Here is a 12,230-nt window from a genome sequence, read left to right on the forward strand (position 1 = left end):
CGCCCAGTTCGGACAGTCCATGCCCGCGCGCGGACCCAGTGTGGCCAGCGCGCAGCCATCCCGCGCCCGCGTGCACCCAGGTGCACGATTATCAGGCCAGATGTGATCAAATGGACCCCGAACGGGCCTGAGGGTTTCCGAAACCCTCGTAATGCGTGTTGACAAACCCGGAAGAGTTCTGGACCCTGAAGAAGGTGAAATCCGACCCGAAGATCAAGAACGAAGCCAAAGAATGAAGAATTCTAGAATCGAAGAGCCGTTGATGTAACGGAAGAAAATAATTATTGTAATTATTGATTTATTCGATTTTGGTTGTAATTTATATTTTCCATGGGACCCGGTCAAATCCATCTCAATAGCTGATTGCATATATTTATATTTTATGTTGATGATTATATTTTATATGTCCATGCATATAACATGCCATATAGATATAGTGTGCCTACTCATATGTTTTATAACATGCCATGCATATACGCACATTTATTATTATTTATTTTATTTATTTAAAAGAGTTTTAAAAGGATAAAATAAAAAATAAGAACCATGCGCTAAAATCGATTTAATATGATTAAATTGATTCAAGTTGCAAAATTGATTTGCAAAATAATGTTATATGTGAAATTGAATTTAAGAGAAAAATTTTAGGATTTCACATATCCGAAAAATAAATTGTTTATTTATTGGGATTGGAAAAACATGAGATGATTTTCAAATAAAATACATATTTGTAAAATAATGAGTGGGAGAGGGTTTTATGACAATACAACCCACTGGTCTCCATCGTTAGTTCAACACCGTGAGATTCGAAAGGGGCTTTGCGGCGGCACCGATTCCGCACTCCCTACGGAAAGTGTTCTTTCATATCAATAACAAGGTTGACTTCCTTGCGATAGGATTCAAGGATGTATTTCCAGTTTGACCTACCCTACGGTGACACTCCGGAGTTAAGTCTGTAGAATCTAAAATGATGGGTTACACTTATGAAAATATAATCAAATTGTTGATTATATTTTTTACCAAAATAACGGTAGTTGATATATATGAAAATATGAGATATTTTGATTATATTTATTAATTGAGAAGGTCTCGGTTCAATTTGTGATATTTACCAAAATAACGGCACTATATTCATGGTAAATTGGATTATATCGTTGGCACCTAAAATTAAAACATGATTTATGTATTTTTCATGTGCATCATGCATCACATTTAATTGTGCCTAAATTCACATGTTTTGATATTCATGCACATAAATTGATTAGATGAATATTCTACTTATTTCCAGCAATATGTCAAATTCTATAATCTCACTACACAAAATTGAAACATTGACTAGCGATAAACTATGCGAAGTGGTAAAGTAACATGAAAAACTCACATTCATGTGATGAATATAAGTTTGTCCCAAATGGAGGATTGTCCTCCTGTCCCTAACGAAACCACTGTAGCTAACTTTTAGCTAGGGCTATGCGTGGTAATTCACAAGAAGCATGAAGGCATGGAGACAGCTTATGAGATAATGCTGTCATCAAATACCGTATCTGGAAATCCATAAAATAAAAGGTTTGGCTAAATACAGTAAGGGCCCTGACCAAAAGACAAAGGGAAAGTCGTTTCCACCAAAATAAAGGAAAAGAATCAAGTGAATATGATTTAGTAGTTCTGAAAACATGTTTAGTAAAGGGTGATTCCTACTCCTGGATAGTAGATTCAGGACTTACTACTCATGTTTGTTTTCTTTATTAAGTCTTAGCTATCACAAGGAAAGTCATTTCCACTGAAATAAAGGAAAAGAATCGAGCAAATAGGATTTGCTAGTTCTAAAAACATGTTTTAGTAAAAGAGTGATTTCTTATCCTTGATAGTAGAATCGGGAATAACTAATCATGTTTATTTTCTTTAACTCTCAGCTCTTACAAGGAAATTATTTCCCGAAACAAAGAAAGGAACTCTAGCAAATATGATTTGCTAGTTCTAAAAACATGTTTTAGTAAAAGGGTGATTTATTATCCTGGATAGTAGATTTGGGAATAACTAATCATGTTTGTTTTCTTTATTAAGTTTTAGCCCTTAAATGGAAATTTTTTCCACCTAAACAAAGAAGAATAATCAAAGTAAATAAGATTTACTAATTCTATAAACATTTTTAGTAGATGGTGATTCCTTGTCCTAGATAGTTGATTCGGGAGCAACTAATCATGTTTGGGTTTCTTGACAAAATATTAGTTCTTACAAAGAACTTGCCGTTAGCGACTACACGATGAAACTAGAAAAACCGCGACGATACCGGGAAAAGCAGTGGGAGAAGTTAGACTTCAATTTTAAAAGTACCTTGTTATGAATAATGTTTATTTCTCTCCAAGCACAAAGAGAACTTTAATTTCTAATTCCAAATTATTTGAACAATTGCCTTTAATAATAATCTAGTCCACATCTTTTAGAATGGTTCTGATATTTGTTATGGATATTTAGAAAATGGTTTATACTGTTTAAGCTGATGCCTAGCTCACTGCGTAACGTTGACATGTTCAAAAGTTGCTGAACCTAAGAATAAGAAGCAAATGATCTCTCATGATAAAAAATACATATCTATGGCATCTTAGACTTGGTCATATTAGCCTAAACAGGATTGAAAGACTGGTAAAGTATGGTCTTTACACGGAATAAAAGTTAGTTAGCTTTCAGTCTGTGAATCTTGTCTGGGAGGCAAAATGACCAAGAGGCTTTCCACGTCGAAAGGAGAAAGAGCCACATAACCTCTTCAGCAGATACATTTAGATGTATGTGGACCTTTAAACATCCCAGGAAGAGGAGGTTACAAATATTTTGTCACCTTTATTGATGACTATTCGAGATATGGTTATGTTTACCTAATGTAACAGAAATCTGAAACTTTTAGACAGTTTGGAGAGTTCCGAGCAGAAGTTGAAAAACAATTAGGTAAATCAATGAAGACACTTCGATCAGATCGAGGGGGTGACTACCTGGACCAAGAGTTCTTGGATTTCTTGATTGAAGAAGGTATTGTATCCCCAATTTACTACACCCGGTACACCACAGCTGAATGGTGTAGCCGAAAGGAGAAATCAGACTTTGCTTGACATGATAAGATCAATGTCGAGTTATTCTTCACTACCTACTTCGTTCTGGGGTTATGCCTTAAGAACCACCGTTTATATTCTGAATTTAGTACCATCTAAGTCTATACCAAAGACACGCCTAGAGTTGTGGAGTGATCAAAAAAAAGTTTTAAGGCATATTCACATATGGGGGTGTTCGGCTCATGTGATGAAACAATTGACTGGGAAGTTGGAACTAAGATCAGAAATATGCATCTTTGTGGGATATGGAATGGGGACAAGAGGAGGATTATTTTATATTGTCACAAGAATCAAAGGGTATTTGTATCAATAAATGCCACATTTCTGGAGCATGACTATATGATAGTTTTCAAGCCCAGAAGCAAAGTAGTTCTAAAAAAGTTACTTTCCAATCAGATTAGACCACAACTGACAAGAGTTGCTAGAACGCTAAGAGATAAGACCACGATTCCTAATCAAACTCCTATGGCACCTCGTCCTAGTGGGAAGGTAGGCAGGTTACCTGACCGGTATACCTGGGAGGCCCAGATCGTCACTGCTGATGATCATAAGGACGATCCATTGACCTTTAAGGATATGATGGATGATTCTGATAAGGAAGAATGGAAAGCAGCTATGAAACTTAAGATGGAGTCTATGTACTCTAACTCAGTTTGGCAACTTATAGATCTACCCGAAGGGGTAAAACCCATTGGATACAAGTGGATCTTCAAGGGAAAAAGAGGAGTGGATGGAAAAGTAGAGACTTATAAAACAAGGCTAGTGGCTAAGGGTTATACCCAGAAATAGGAGTTGACTTTGAGAAAACTCTTTCATTGAAAGCCACGCTTAAGTCCATCCGGATACTCTTGGCCATAGGAGCATATTTTGAATATGAGATATGGCAGATGGATGTCAAGACAGCTATTTTGAATTGCTATCTTGAGGAAACCATCTATATCAATCAGCCAGAGGGTTACATAGAGGAAGGCCAAGAGCAGAAAGTCTACAAGCTGTCGAGATACATTTATGGATTGAAGCAAGCTTCTAGATCATGAAACATCAGGTTTGGTAAGGCTATTAAGTTATGTGGATTTGATCAAAACCAAGATGTATCGAACAAAAGAAAAAAAGATGTTCTTGTTCTTTGCATACCCGAATATATGATATTTAGTGAGAGTGGTCAGTCGTTGTCAGTTGAACTCAAGATTTGATCACTGGGTAGCATTGTAGTGTATCCTTAAGTGTATGAGGAAAGTAAGAAACTATAACATTGATTAGTCAGTGAAAGAGTTGTCTTTTAGCTGGATACACAGACTTTGACTATGAGTCTTGCGTGGATTTTGAGAGTCGACATCCAAATATGTGTTCACACTAGGTGAAGGAGTCGGGATTTCGGAATGAGGCCTATGAGAATGCAAGGCTATACAAGGAGCGCACCAAGAAGTGGCACGATCAGAAAATCTTAAGGAAATAATTCTTTCCGGGGCAAAAAGTATTGCTTTTCAATTCCCGGTTGAAACTCTTTCCGGGAAAATTGAGATCAAGATGGTCCGGACCCTTTGAAATCAAGCAAGTATTCCCTTTTGCTGCAGTTGAACTTCTAGGAGGTGATGGGCAAACTTTTCGCGTGAACGGGCAAAGGTTGAAGCATTACCATGGAGGAGAAGAGCGGAAAGTTGTTAGCATCTCTCTTGCGGACCCAAATTGAGTGGAAGCATCAACATGTCTAGCTAGAGACGTTAAATCAAGCGCTTCTTGGGAGGCAACCCAAGCCTTTTATTTATTTATTTTATTTTTACTTTTATCTTTATTTTTATTTTTATTTTTGTTTTAATTTTTTTTTCTTTCTTCATCTTTTCGATTGTCATCTTGAAGGAGTAAGGAGTTTAGGAGCAGGCGCACGCTCGCGCAATGCTAAAGTCCAGGAGCAGGCGCACACCCACGCGATTCCAGACGCGCGCCCGCGTGACCGCTAACGCTGAAGTTCCAGAAGAAGGCGCGCGCCCGCGCAACTCCAGGAGCGCGCCCGCGCGCCCCGTGAAAAGGACAGAAAGCCCAGAAGCAGGCACACACCCACGTGACTCCAGGCGCACGCCCGCGTGCCCCCTGAAACTCCAGAAGGAGGCGCGCGCTCGCGCGACTCCAGGCGCGCGCCCGCGCGCCCCCGTGAAAAAAAAAATATTTTTTTTTTGTTCATTCCAGAACCCCTACCTCATCTCTCCTTCTACAAATTTTTTTTTCTTCTTTGCCTCGTCTCTCACCCTCCCTCATCTCTCTCAAACCACCACAACTCATCTCTCTTACAAGCACACCTCCGGCGAAAAAAAATATATTTTTTTTTTGTTCATTCCAGAACCCCTACCTCATCTCTCCTTCTACAAATTTTTTTTTTCTTCTTTGCCTCGTCTCTCACCCTCCCTCATCTCTCTCAAACCACCACAACTCATCTCTCTTACAAGCACACCTCCGGCCACCATTGTGCCACATCCGGCAGCCACCGTAGAGCCTCCGACACCGGAATTTGAGCAACAAAATTGGAGGAGTTTTCCAAAGTGTTCCAAGGGTTCTTAGGCTCCAACACAATCCGACCAAGGTACGCATTTTTCTTGATGCAAGTCAGTAGCATTCTTGGGAAGTGTTGATGAAATTTGAGAATCAGGCTTAGAAATTTCAGTTTATGCACCTTACATGTTCGATAAAAAGCCTAAGAGACTGTTGTGTGTGGGACTTGGTTTTTCAACGTGGGAAAACCCTGTTTAGGGTGTGTAGTAATAAGGAGTTGCTTGAACTTAAATTATGGTTTGTTAGTTAACAATCTGTGGTTGCACGCCAAGGGTTTGTAGAATTGTCATAGTGAATCAACAGGGTGCCCGCCAAGTGTTCGATAATTTGCCAGGCCAATTACAACTGCACAATCATGCCTCAAAAATGTGGGAAAGGTAAAGCATCATCTTCTAGCTCATCTGGCCTCCGTCTTATTGATGGAAAATTTGTGAATGAGGCGGCAAAAGCCAAATTCTGGAAATTCATGGAGAAAAACAAGTCAATAAGAATGGAGAGGGGTTTAAGGCCTCCAGAATTCGACATAGAGGGCGACATTGCAAACAACATCATACAGTGAAACTGGCAAAACCTCATCGACATGCAGAACCCAGCGGTTGAAATAGTTGTGCGAGAATTCTATGCCAACGGGTATTATCAACGAGACAACGATGAAGTTTGTATGCGGGGAAAGATGGTATCCTTCGCCCCGGAAGTAATAAATAGGTACTATGACATAGAGGCAGTTGAAGATGATGAATACACTGCGTTCCTTACAAAATGAGGGGATTATGACCCCATTGTCAGAGAGATGTGTATTCCAGGTACCGAATGGGCCACAAAGGAAAATGACAGTGATGTGGCACACTACTTTCCCAAAAATTGCCTGAACATTTACACCAAGGCATGGAATAAATTCATTTGCACCTCCATTATGCCCACCAGCCACGAGCACCAAGTGTATACAAACCGAGCTGCCCTGCTGTTTGCAATTTGCAAAGGCTGGGGCATCGATATTGGTATGGTTATTAGGGATGATTTGGTGAAGTCCCTCGAGGCGAGAGCGACGGGTGCTCATGCCCATCCATGTCTTATCACTGGGCTATGTCGAAATGCTAGTGTGCCAATTGATCTAACCGAGACATTGAGACCATGTGGTGCGTTAATTGATACATCATCAATCGATAAATTTGTTAAATGGCCTGGGGGCAGGCACATCAAATCAGGCTTGGGTTTTGAACTCTATGAGAACAATGATGCACCCCGACCTCCCACCCTACTCCTGTGACTTCGCGTTTTGGGAGGAAGGAATCAGATTCAAGGAGTCTCAGCCCATCAAACAAGTGCTCTACAGGAGCGTGAACGGATACGTGAGGAGAACTGCCACCGCCAACCGTCCCGCACCCGCACTCACCGTGAAGAAGCTGGACCATCATCCGCATCAGACATGACCCATCACATTCCCTCTATCGAGGATGTTTATAGGATGACGGTCCAACAAGGCAAAAATCTAACGGAACTGCAGTCCAAACTCAATCAACAAGACCACGTCATATATGAGGTCCTAGATCGAGTTAAGGATATGCAACACCGTGACATCATGAGAAGTTGTTATGAGTAGTAGTTCCATCATTATTTGGCTTCTCAAGGTCCTGCCAACTCATCCACTGCAATGCCCCCCGCCTATCCCGACTATCTCCTCCGACCCTACCATCCTCGACCACCACCACTAGAAACTCAAGAGGGGAGTGATGACAATGAGGGGATGTAACCTCATCCCTGAGGTATGTGTCCTTGTGCTTTTATTCATTCCAACATTGAGGACAATGTTGTACACAAGTTTGGGGGGATGAACATGTCAAAAAAAAAAAATTATTTGCCTCGTATTTTTTTTTTGTTTTGTTAGCCAAAGAATTCAATGATAGAATTGTGTTAAGAAGTGTCCTTAGGTCTTTGGAAATGTTTTTAGCATCAATTGTCTGTGTGCTTGACTCCCTTGTTGGTTGCAATTCTCTCTTGATTTCCCGCATCTGTTACCACGATAAACCTTGATCACCTAGTCTTTTGAGCATTTAGAGAATATTTATGTGACTTAGGAGGCTCTTTCATTTGAAAAAGGAGTTCTAGAACTCATCCTAGTGCTACTTGAGATGAAATCCTAGGTTGGGGTGTTGTTGGAGAAATGATTTAGGCATTTTCTTGGATCGTTTGAGCCTTAAATAGCTAGCCTATGGAAAAATTACCACTAGTCTCCCCCATTGAGCCTATGTGACCCCGTTTCTTTCATTACCCATATAAATTAACCTAGCCATTTTATGAAGCTCCTTCACTTAACCTATCATTTATGGGCATGTTTGCATCATTGCATGAATTTGAAGATATAATTGTTGAGAGCAATCATGAAAGTGTTGAGCATTTCATTTGTGGTTTGGGAAATAAAAAAAAAAAGAGAGAGAGAAAGAATGAAAGAAAGAAAAGAAAAAAAACTTATGGAATTCTTGTTTTTATGTTTCGAGTTTATTTATGAATAAAGTGTTGTGGGAATGATGGCAAATAGAGAATTGAGTAAAGTGGGAGTTGTTGTGTGAGTTTCCAATCATTCATACAAGATCTATGGGGTGCACTTCATGCCTAGAGTGATCTTAAGCCTAAAATTTCCCATCTCATCTACCGTACACCCTAGCCTTGCGTTACAACCCTTAAAAAGCCCTAATGATCCTCAATTTTATCTCAACCCACATTAGTGGAGAGTAGCACGAAAGATGAGCTTATGGAATTATCTAGAATTTTATGAGTGACCTTTACATTACCGCCTAATTGCATAAATTTATCCGGGTGCTATCATTGATGAAGTGGTCTTGGTTGTGCACACACACATTGAGGGAATTTTGTTTGAATCGTTACTAGCATGGGAGCTGAAATTCTAGACAACTTTGGTGTTAGGCATTTCCTTCGAGCTGTGGCACTTTTAACCTTTGTGATAAATGTTCTTGGCTATCAATTCGAAACTTGGCTCATGCATAGTTTTTTATTCTCCTTTCTCGTGGTTTTCTTTCCTCTCTTTAATTTTGTTTTGTTTTGCTTGAGGACAAGCAATTGTTCAAGTTTGGGGGTATTTGATGAGTAAGTTTTAACTCATTTATTTAATGTTTGAAAATTGAATAATTGCTTGTATCTTCAAGTTTTTAGGTTGTTTTAATATGTTTGTGAGTGATTCAGGTAAACAAAGAAGAATTGGATCACTTGGAAGAAAAACGTCAAAATGAACCCGAAACCATCGCGCGTCTGCGCGCCCACATCAGGGACAAGCGCGCGCCCGCGCCACTTGAGGCGCGTACCCGCGCCACTTGAGGTGCGCGCCCGCACGACTTGAGGCGCGCGCCCACGTGCTAGGAGCGTTCCACCAACTTTAGGCGCGCGCCCGCGCGCCGTTCCTCAAACCAATGCGCACGCCCGCGCGCTCTGAGGGCTTTGGTTAGCTGAGGCTCGGGGCATATAGAATTTGGCCGAAGGCAGTAGGGAGTGAGGGGGAGACAACATAGACTAAAGGAAAAACCCTAGTTTTTGGGGGCAGCGGACAGAGAGGAGAAAACCCTAGTTATTCTGGGGAATCAGAGGAAGTTCTTGGAGATTGGAAGCTGGACTACACTGAGTTTTATTTTTCTTCCCCTCCCTTTCTCTTGTTCTTAGACTTAGTATTTTCTCTATTTTTGCGGATTTATCATGTATTTTCATATTTGTTTAATCTTGAATATATATTAGTTTACATTGATGCGTGGCTAGATTCTTATGCTAGGGGACTTGATGTAACCTTGCTACGATTATGCTATGAATATTTGATGCTATTTGATGTTTTCCATGCCCAAACATTTGTGCTCTTCTTTGCTTAATGCTTTAATAAATTGAAAGATTGATTAGAAGATTTAGATATGTGGATTTAGGCTTGAGAGAGTCACTTGTACATGTTGGGATTTGTTGAACACTGCCTAGTGAGTATTGTAGTCGAGAGATGAATATGAGCTAGGTAATCACAAATGAATTAGAGCTTAATGAATGCACAATTAACTTAATTAATAGGGATATCAATTAGGTGATTTTACATATATTTGACTCGGCACTCGAGAGAGGGAGTTGGATTATGAAAGGAAATTCACGATTAATGTTTGGCTTGAGAGAAATCAATAGCATTAAAAAAGGATTAGAATAATTAGGCAAGGTGAAATCAAGGACCCTAGCTACCTTATCATTAGAGCTCCCTTCGATCCCAAAAGTTTCTTCCATTGTTTAATTTGCTCGTCTAATTAGTTTAGCATTTTATTTTTTTATTTTGATTGATCTCATTCTCATGATTGGACTTGTCTAGATAAAACTGGGTTATTCTAGTTGTGATACTTAGCAATATTTTAGGAACACAATCCTCATGGGACACTCACTCACTCACTACTTTATTACTTGTCGACCTCGTGCACTTGCGAGTAGAAAATAGGTGTCATTTTTGCACCGACCAAGCTTCTTCGGGATGCGTTGGACGTGGAATATAAGGAGGAGAGGCCAAAAATTGAAGGGGAAGAGGAGAAAAAAGGGTTTGCAAAAGAAGAAAAACTGAATCGGAGAGGATTCGAGGGAAATTCTAGTAATTCTTCAAGAATTCCAAGCGTTCTTCATTCTCTTCTTATCTTTCTTCTTGTATTTTTCTGAGTTTTGAATATTATTTTGAGATTGTGAACCACATGATGTGTGGCTAATTTTAGGGTTTAGATGAATCTCTATTTGTGATTATTGTTTCGACGTTTTAATGTGCATTTAATTAAGCTCTTCGTTTCTTTCGTGTTCTATTTTGAATTATTGCTGCTAAATCTATGATTTACATATTGCCATGCTTTATGAGATTTTGAATTGAGCAGATTTTTATTGTGAGGATTAATACTCGAGAGGGGAACGTTCAAGCTATCAAGAAACGGATAGAACAACTTAGGTTGGTGTGAGATCGAGAGATAAACATTGCCTAGGTAACCGAAACAATTTTAGGTTGTGAAATTGAGAAGTGGAATTCCAAGAATTGTTTCTAGAGTGGAACTTAATGAAGGTAGGGATGAATAGTTGTATAGAGATATAGGCTTGATATCACCTACACATTCTTTATGCGGCACTCGAGAGAGGGTATAAGGATATACATCACTCTGGGTTCTTAAGAACATTGAGTTAGGTTAGGCACATTACTATGGAGAAACATAATCGCAATAGAGTGAAGTCAAGACCCTAGCATTTTTATCATATTGATTTTCCGTTCTAATTTCAGCACTATTATTAATTACTGTCATCTTTCCTTTTGATTTAGTTTTCCTTTATTTTAGTTTTTCTTTGAGTTTATCACATCCAAATTTGATCGCTTAGATAAAGTTAAGATATGATATTCACAATAGTTAGTTTATATTCTTAACATCAATCCTCATGGGACGATATCGATCTTCGGACGACTTTATTACTTGTACGACTTGTGCACTTGCAAGCGTAGTCAAATTATTTTGCAACAGTGATTAATTTATTCGTGCATAAATTAATATAATCTATAGTGTATCTCAAAGGTTCTATGAAAATTTTTGTTATACACAATCCGTTATCCTCACGCTTCCGCAGCTAAATTCAATTTGGAAACCAACACTTTCATGTATATATTAAACTTAGTACCATCTATGTACGTACCTAAGACACCCCTAGAGTTGTGGAATAGTAAAAAACCTAGTTTGAGACACATTCGCATATGGGGGTGTCCAGCACACGTGCTGAGGTAAAAGACCGGGAAGCTGGAATCAAGGTCAGGGGTATGCATCTTTGTGGGATACCCACGAGGGACAAGAAGAGGACTGTTTTATAGTTAGGCAGATCACAAAGTATTTGTATCGAGAAATGCCATGTTTCTGGAGCATGACTATATGATAGATTTTAAGCCCGGAAACAAAGTAGTTCTGGAAGAGTTACTTTCTGATGAGATCGGACCAGAGCCGGCAAGAGTTGTCGGACCACCAAGACAAAAGACCATAGTTCCTGATCAGACTCCTGTGGCACCTCGACGTAGTGAGAGGGTAAGCAGGTTACCCAACCGATATACCGGGGAAGCCCAAATCATCACTGCTGACGACGAAAAGGATGATCCATCGACCTTTAAGGCTGTGATGGATGATTCTGATAAGAAAGAATGGCAAGCAACTATGAAACTCGAGATGGAGTCCATGTACTCTAACTCAGTCTAGCAACATGTAGATCTACCCGAAGGGGTAAAACCCATTGGATGCAAATGGATCTTCAAGAAAAAGAGAGGAGCGGATGGAAAAGTGGAGACTTATAAAGCAAGGCTAGTGGCTAAGGGTTATACCCAAAAAGAGGAAGTTGACTATGAGAAAACTTTCTCACCACTAGCTATGCTTAAGTCCATTCGGATACTCCTGGCCATATCAACATATTTTGACTATGAGATATGGCAGATGGATGTCAAGACAACTTTTCTGAATGGCTATCTTGAGGAAACCGTCTATATGGATCAGCCATAAGGTTACATAGAGGAAGGCCAATAGCAGAAAGTCTGCAAACTGCAGAGATCCATTT

The sequence above is a fragment of the Morus notabilis genome, unplaced genomic scaffold (genome assembly GCF_000414095.1).
Source record: "Morus notabilis unplaced genomic scaffold, ASM41409v2 Scaffold67, whole genome shotgun sequence".
NCBI lineage: Eukaryota > Viridiplantae > Streptophyta > Magnoliopsida > Rosales > Moraceae > Morus > Morus notabilis.